This window comes from Zeus faber (genome assembly GCF_960531495.2).
Source record: "Zeus faber genome assembly, chromosome: 3".
In the NCBI taxonomy this organism is placed as follows: Eukaryota; Metazoa; Chordata; class Actinopteri; order Zeiformes; family Zeidae; genus Zeus; species Zeus faber.
In genome coordinates, this window is record NC_137190.1 from 30,517,446 (window position 1) to 30,525,655 (window position 8,210).

Genomic DNA, 8,210 nt, shown 5'->3' on the forward strand with positions numbered 1-8,210 from the left:
TGAGTGAAAGTTGCAACAGAAATAGGTTTAGTTGTGTGTATTTCCATAAATCACATTTATTGTTGCATTCTGAATGTGAGGTGCTACAATATAACTTGGCACTGGGCTACAGCCTCAAAACATGGATATTACAACAAAAGGGAAATAGTGTGATATGAAATGTCTTCAGTCTGACCCACCCCATTATACAAGTACTTTGTTGTACTGGCTATGCTGGAACCTCTTCTCACCTTTTGCACAGCCTTGTGTAAATGCTAATGCATAAACATTTGTCATGCAGAAAAAAATCGGTGCAGAGTGGATGATTTGCATGACTTAAACGGGGATCCACCGACTGATCCAAGAGCTATAGCCTTTCAGAAATCCTTATTTAACAGACACAGAAGACATTGAGGTATGAAAAAGAAGTTGTATATAGTATTTATTGGAGAATGAAGGATTCATTCATTTATATGAATGAATGATATGAATATTAATTATATGAATGAATACATACACCAAGCAACCACAACATTAAAACCACTGACAGGTGAAGTGAATAACATTGATCATCTCATTCCAGTGGCACCTGTCAAGGGGTGTCAAGGGATATATTAAGCAGCAAGTGAACAGTCACTTCTTGAAGTTAATGTGTTGGAAGCAGGAAAAATGGGTAAACGTAAGGATCTGAGCGACTTTGACAAGGGCCAAATTGTGATGGCTAGACGACTGGGTCAGAGCATCTCCAAAACAGCAGGTCTTGTGGGGTGTTCCCAGTTTTCAGTGGTTAGTACCTACCAAAAGTGGTCCAAGGAAGGACAACCGGTGCACGAGCGACGGGGTCATGGACACCTATTGTTTCATTGATGTGTGTGGGGGGCAAAGTTATATCCATCTATTCCCACAGAAGAGTAGCACAAATTTCTGAAAAAGTTAATGCTGCTATGATAGAAAGGTGTCAGAACACACAGTGCATCACAGCTTGCTGCGTATGGGGCTGCGTAGCTGCAGACCAGTCACAGTGTCCATGATGACCCCTGTCCACCACTGAAAGCTCCTACAATGGGCACGTGAGCGTCAGAACTGGACCATGGAGCAATGGAAGAAGGTGGCCTGGTCTGATGATTTTTCTAGATCGATCGATCGATTGATAAATACTAAGATCATCCAAAAGCATTTTTTTAAGTAGATAAGCCAAACAAAACCAACAAAACGTCCAAACTTATTGTCCTCCAAAGCGCACGAGAGAGAGAGAGAGAGTGAGAGACAGGAGAGAGAGGGATAAAAATCATCCATGACAAGTCTGTGAGCCGGCATCTCCGTGGCCTTCACCCTTTAACAGACGACACAACTCCTCATTACCCGGACATCGTCGCCCTCCGCTTTTCTCCTCTTCCCCCTTTCTCCACATCATACTCACAGTTCGAATGTCAGCACGTGATATTTGGCTCCATCCGTCTCTCTCTCTCTCTCTCTCTCACTCTCTCTCTCTCTCTTTCTCTCTTTCGCGGTCTCTCTCTCTCACTCCCTTTCGCTCTCTTTCCCTCGTTTTCTCCGCAGTATTTCTCCTCGCGACGTCAGTATTATGAGACGCCGTGGATGAGCCCTCTTCTCCAACGGGCGGCACCCTTCCTCATCATCTCCCCCACCCTCTACGCATATTATCTGGGAGTTTTTTTCTCTTATTTATTTATTTATTTTTTTTGCTCGCGAACGAATGGATGGATGAAAATCACACACACACACACACACACATACACACACACACACGCACACACACATATATATGAGGGACGCCTGCATGGTGTATGAATATGTCGGGACCATTAAAATGTTACAGTCATCCATTTCGGTTAGGAGAGGAGGAGCGGTGGAGGGGATGGGTGGATGGCCGAGTGTGAAATTCTGTTTTAGAGGGAAAGGTGCCGCGGCGGGGAGGTGTCTGGGATTCAGGTCAGTGCAGATGAAGACAAATGGGCACCGCGGTGAAAGAAGACGAATCAGTGGAGTTGCGGGCAGCGGCAGCCTAGCACGCTGCGGCCATGAGCAGGTCCATGTAGGTGCAGGATGCAGAAACATACAACACAGATACTCACACATACTGTATACAAACACACACACACATATCAACACGCCAGTGCCGTTGGAAAACATGTTTCTGTTTCCCCTTCCCAAGGATAACACTCTTAGTTTTGTCAGCCCCGGAATATTTTTCTCAACCAGCAACGACAACCACCAATTGGAAAGACGCCGCTGCCTCTATCGCCAAAGGTTGCCCAGATGTCTTGCGGTGGCTCGCTTGAGGGAATTAGGAGGTTTTTTTCAAACCAACATAATCAGTTATTTCACTGCGTCGCGATTAACAAACTAATCACTTAATCATGTATTACTAATAAGCCTCTTAGTCGACTGTCATGCGGACGCTGATGCCAGATCGAGGATGTTTGTGGCGGAGTTCTGCAAATTGCCGTTGAATGCCCAAGCCCCGTTACAGTTATGGTGGGGGTTGACCCCTTGAGAAAAAAAACAAAAAAAAAAACGAAAGAGGACTGTCAACGGGGGCCCTGGGAGGCCCATTAAAAAGCATGCAAACATGGATCACTCTCTGCGGTAATTCCAGCCGAGCGGAGAGCGGATGAAGGTCAGCGGATCAAAGGCTTTGGGGGCTGACATTCCTTGGTTCCTTGATGAGCCCTCTTGGGCTCCATCGATTAGCCAATGAGAGACAGAGACGGGGTGGGGTCGGGTGAGGTTGGGCTATAACAACAAAGTGACTTATCTTCTCCTCAGATGGAGAAAAGTTATTTTCTCGTCAAGCGCTCCCTTGGGGGGGTTGGAGGAAGGGGACACCCCTTTGAATTCTATGAGCCAAAACACTCTGAGTTGGAGTGCTGTGGGCGACCCTTTCTTTTGAACGACCCAAGCTATACATCTACCTCGAGTTGCCACTTTATTAGATAGCCCTGTCCGCCCCCTCGTTAATGTAAATATCTTATGAGCCAATCATCCGCAGCAACTCAATGCATGCAAGCGTGCGGACATGGGGTCAAGAGGTTCAGTCATTGCTCTTACTGAACTTCAGAATGGGGAAGAAATGTGAATCTAAGTGGCTTTGACCCGTGGTTGTTGCTGGTTGGTCTGGGAGGGGGTGAATTTGAGTATCTCAGAATACTACACATCTCCTGGGATTTCCATGCCCAACCGTCTCTGGAGTTTACAGAGTGGTGCAGATTGGCACCAGGTTCCATCCCTGAAGCTAAGGTCAGGAATGTGAAGCTATGGCAGTTGCAGCCCCACTTAAACTGGACAGTGGAAGATTGGAAAAACGTTGCCTGGTCTGAAGAATTATAAAAATTCCCTCTGTGCCATACGGATGGTAGGGTCAGAATTGGCCTTGACCACATGTGTCCATGAGCCATCCTGCCTTGTACCAACAGTTCACATTGGTGGTGGTGGTGGTGACGGGGTGGGGTGGGGGAATGTTATCTTGGCACGTATTTCGCCCCTTAATACCGACTGATGATGGTTTTAAATGCCACAGCCTAATTGAGTATTGTTGCTGACCATGTGGAACCACAGTCTAGCCATCTTCTAATAGCTACTTCCCCATCCTCATCTCTTTTCAAGCTGGGGCGGTCCTACCCAGTACTTTAAAGGTGCATCTAATAAAGTGAGTGTGTGTATATATAAACACACACACTCACTTGCTCCCTAAGCTATATATATATATATATATATATATATATAGCTTATGGAGCTAGTATATACAGATATAGATATATACAGTATATAGAGCTAGAGCTATATATATATATATAGCTTGGGAACTAGTTCTGTTGGACAACTTGACTGCGCCACATTCCCCACACCCTTATGGTGTGGAGGCATATTTAAGCAGTGGTCACTGCTGCCCTACCTGCTTTGCTTCCTGTTTGATTGTTGTGTTGCTTTGCTCCCTCCACCTCCCCTGCTCCATCTGTTGGGCTTTACCCTTCTATCCACTGGGGGGATTCAAGCTCATAACTCCTATATTTCTAGCTCATTGAGCATGCCTATGTTTTCTGTTCACCTCGCCGGGAGGGATGACCTGTAGAGCCCAGACGCTAAACTCAACTCAATGATGAAAAACACATAAAGATCATTTTTAAAGTAAATCTTAGAGTTGTCTGTCAAAAAAACTATATGTGAGGTGAGGTCCTCCCAAATTTCTCTCGAGTCACATTCCCAGACGTGGGCGATGTGACCATGTGGAACTTTGCAGGGCATTGTTTGAGTGTGTGTGTGTGTGCGTGTGTGTGTGTGTGTGTGTGTGTGTGTGTGTGTGTGTGTGTGTGTGTGTGTGTGTGCGAGTGTGTGTGTGTGTGTGTGTGTTTTGAGGGACTAGCGATATCGCGCTCCGAGGCTCCAGAGCAGGAATGTGTTTGATTGAATAGGGACAAATATGACCCTCTTCATCGTCTCACAACTGCTTTTTAATTAAGTCATTAATTAGTGAGATAAACCCCAGAGGTGCAGCCAGGGGACGATTCCAGACAATTGCGGCGGGAAGTGGGGAGAGTCTTATGAGACGAGTCTACGTCTGGTGGTTGAAATGTGATATTTGTCACCCCTCTCCGCCCTCCCCGCCTCCGCCCAAGCCCCCCCACACCCAACCCCATTCAAACGAATAGCATATTTCCAACTGATAGTAATGAATCCTTGAGAAAAACACTGAGTCATTACTGAGTTATAACTAAATCGGGGCCGTTAATGATCACAGTAAACCTCGGGAGGCTTAAGAACCCTAACCCTAAATTATCTGACAAACAGCCAAACCACACCCCCCGCGTGTGCGTGTGCGTGTATTCATAAGCTAAATGGGCGGTATGACAATGGAAAGTCCCTGGGTAAACACGCGGCTTAGGCTAACCCTGGCGCTAAGCTAATTCTGACAATGAAGGAAGGAAGGAAGGAAGGAAGCAACGGTGGTGGTGTCTGCAGCAACCAAAACTTAAAGAAAACTCCCTTCCTTGTTGCTGGGGTGAGACAGAGTGGGAGAGAGAGAGAGAGAGAGAGAGAGAGAATGAGATGGGGAGCCTGGAGAGACCAGCGATGGACATTTGTACCCAGGTCCCCGGGCGCATCACTGGATGCTGCCCCCTGCTCCTGGCTGCCCCCCCGGAGGAAGGACAAGCCAGGATGGGTTAAGTGCAGAGGAGCCATTTCACCGGCCACCACCCAAAGCGTATGTGTGTGTGTGTGTGTGTGTGTGTGTGTGTGTGTGTGTGTGTGTGTGTGTGTGTGTGTGTGTGTGTCTGTGTGATCAGTAAAAGATTTCTCTTCTAATGGAGCTTTTGGAGAAAGAGGGGTTAATGAGCTACCGCCGGCGCTTCTGTTCCTCCCTCGCCACGCAAAGAACAAACCACACGGCGGCAGCGGTGACATCTGGAAATAATGGACGCCGAGGACACGTAATCCTCCAGCAAGATCAGCATCGGCACGGACTCACAGAGTCCATGCCAAGCAGTCTTGGTGGGTTTGTTGTTACTGTTGTTGTTGTTGTTGTTGTTGTTGTTGTTGTTGTTATTCATGTGTGTGTGTGTGTGTGTGTGTGTGTCAGAGCTGCTGGAATAGGCGGTACACCATTAATTTTTTTTTTTTTTTTTTATATTTTATTTTACTCCGTTTCCATATGGAACAAAACAGAACACTGTGCATGATGGGGACATGTCCTCTGTCTCTCCCCCTCCGGCGTGTCCCCCCCACTCCATGGTACAATCCAGCGCCCATGGTGTGTGTGTGTGTGTGTGTGTGTGTGTGTGTGTGTGTGTGTACATTTGTGTGTGTGTTTGCGTGCGTGCGTGTGTTGGGAGGCTTCCATTCACATCAATGCTGGTCGAAATGAGACCCCTGTGAAGACCATAGTGACGTTGGGTAAGGGTTGGGGTTGTAGTTGTAGGGAAGCAAACAATACATCATCATCGTTCTGGCTCTGTCAATGTCAATGGGCGCAGAGTCAACCTGATGGGGTGCTCTGGCAAAGTCGGGGAATTTCGACGTGGAAGCGGTGGACTGGACGACTTAGACCGGTCTCAGAAATGGCCACACTATAGCCCGGTAGCTCCAGCCAGTTAATGCAATCGATGGAATCCATCGCTATGGCAACCCAGCGTGTTAAAAAGTGATGTTTTCCATAGAACCCCGCACACAAACACCCTCCTGTTCTCGATGGATCCCAAGGCGTTTAAGATGGATAAACGGGTGTATCTAATATTATTAAATACTGTACCACGTAGGAATGATATCGACGTGGCTCCAGGCCGAGTGAAGTGAAGGAAACTTTACAACACACTCATATGGTTAAAGTGGAATCCGTAAGAGGATTTTGATTATATCCACTGGAAAACAAAACAAAAAAAAAGTCTTACCTTTATTGGCAATAATAACGATGATGTTCCAAGACCCCACTGCTATTTGAGATGTCAGGAAAGCAAACAAAACACCATGGAACACGGAAGCAGAGTGACCGGACAGAACCAACAGTATCGGATATTACTTCATATTTGTCTGAACCCAGAAGAAAAAAAGAAGGGGAACGGTGCTGGAAACATCAAGTGGGAGCGGGAACGCAGGGGCCAGCTCTGCAAATTCAGGGGTAAAACAATGGGATTTAGCGACTCATTTGAAGACACATGCTATGCTAATGCTAGTACAATGGAATTTCCAAAGTGTCCAGGGTTGTGTTCCTGGTTGTAAAGCTCCATATTTGATGTGTAGATGAGTGGTGCGGCATGTTATCTTACCTCCTAACGTCCCCTGAATTTACCGCTGCGTGGAAGCCTTTTTTGAAATAAGGCATCATTTTCCGGCTCAATCTCCAGTGCCCGGCCGACAGAAATAGGGGTAATCATGAGGCCATTATAGTGGATTTAGCAGGAGAAAGGTGTTCGCCGCTCCCTCCCTCCCTCTGTTCTTTCTTCTGTTTCCAGTTCCCACACTAGGTGCCCAGGTGAGGGTTATTATCTGCTTTGGAGGACTTCTAGGAGACGTTAGAGGTGGGCGACTTCACCTCCCCTCATCTTTTCTTTTCTTCAATTTGATCCTGTTGTTTTCTTCTCCTCCTCCTTCGTCTTCATCTCCACTGTCGCCATGCTTCTGCGGCACCATGTAAAAGAACCTTTGCCTATGAGGCTGTGACAAAATGTAAAATAGATGGGAAAAAAAAATATTAACATCGGCATGAACGCATCTATCTATCTATCTATCTATCTATCTACCTATCTATCTATCTATCTATCTATCTATCTATCTATCTATCTATCTATCTATCTATCTATCTATCTATCTATCTATCTATCTATCTATCTATCTATCTATCTATCTATCTATCTATCTACCTACCAATCTATCTATCTATCTATCTACATAGCTACCTATCTATCTATCTATCTATCCAACCATCCATCCATCCATCCATTCCTCTTGGTCATACTTGTTGACTTCCTCCCATTCGATCTGGTGATTCACCTGCACTGCTACTCTCCTCCACCCTAATTCCATGCCTTGTCCTCCGGATAAAACCCAAGTCCATTGAGGTATGTTCAAAGATTTTGTTAAGGTTGAGGTGCGCAACATCTTTATATATATATATATATATATATATATATATATATATAGTATAACACAGAGTTGTCCGCCACCTTGAGCCGTTTCAGCACCTGAGACTTGGGAAGACTTTGAAAAGATTTGGTCGGCTTGCGGCAGATTGACGCCGTGGTGTTAGGACCCCCGGAGCATCTTTCTCTTTCATCCAACCCCAGCTGTGATGGTGTAAGGCTAGTTTTCACTGTTTTTTTTTTTACTGTCTCGTTGTTAATGATGGGGTGCAACAAAAGGGCCTCGGTTTCCACCGACCTGACCAGAAGGTTTGCCGTCGGCACAAAAATCACAATGAAGAAATACACACAAATAAAATGTCCTCCATATTTGATGTCCAATCACGGTGCATTTTTCGATTTTCTTGATTCGGAGTGAATATTCTGTGGCGACCTCAGCAGCTGACCTTGTGATGAAGCCTGTAGGAGGGAGGCGGACGCTTCATTCCAGATTAAGTTTGAAGATAAGTGAAACCCTGATAAAAGCTATAAAAATAATATATGGCTGAAGGATTGCTCCCTACTCCTCACGTCAGGCCTTCAATTGTAAACTCCTACGCTTGATGACACTTGATTTTCCTTGATGAATAATGTGCA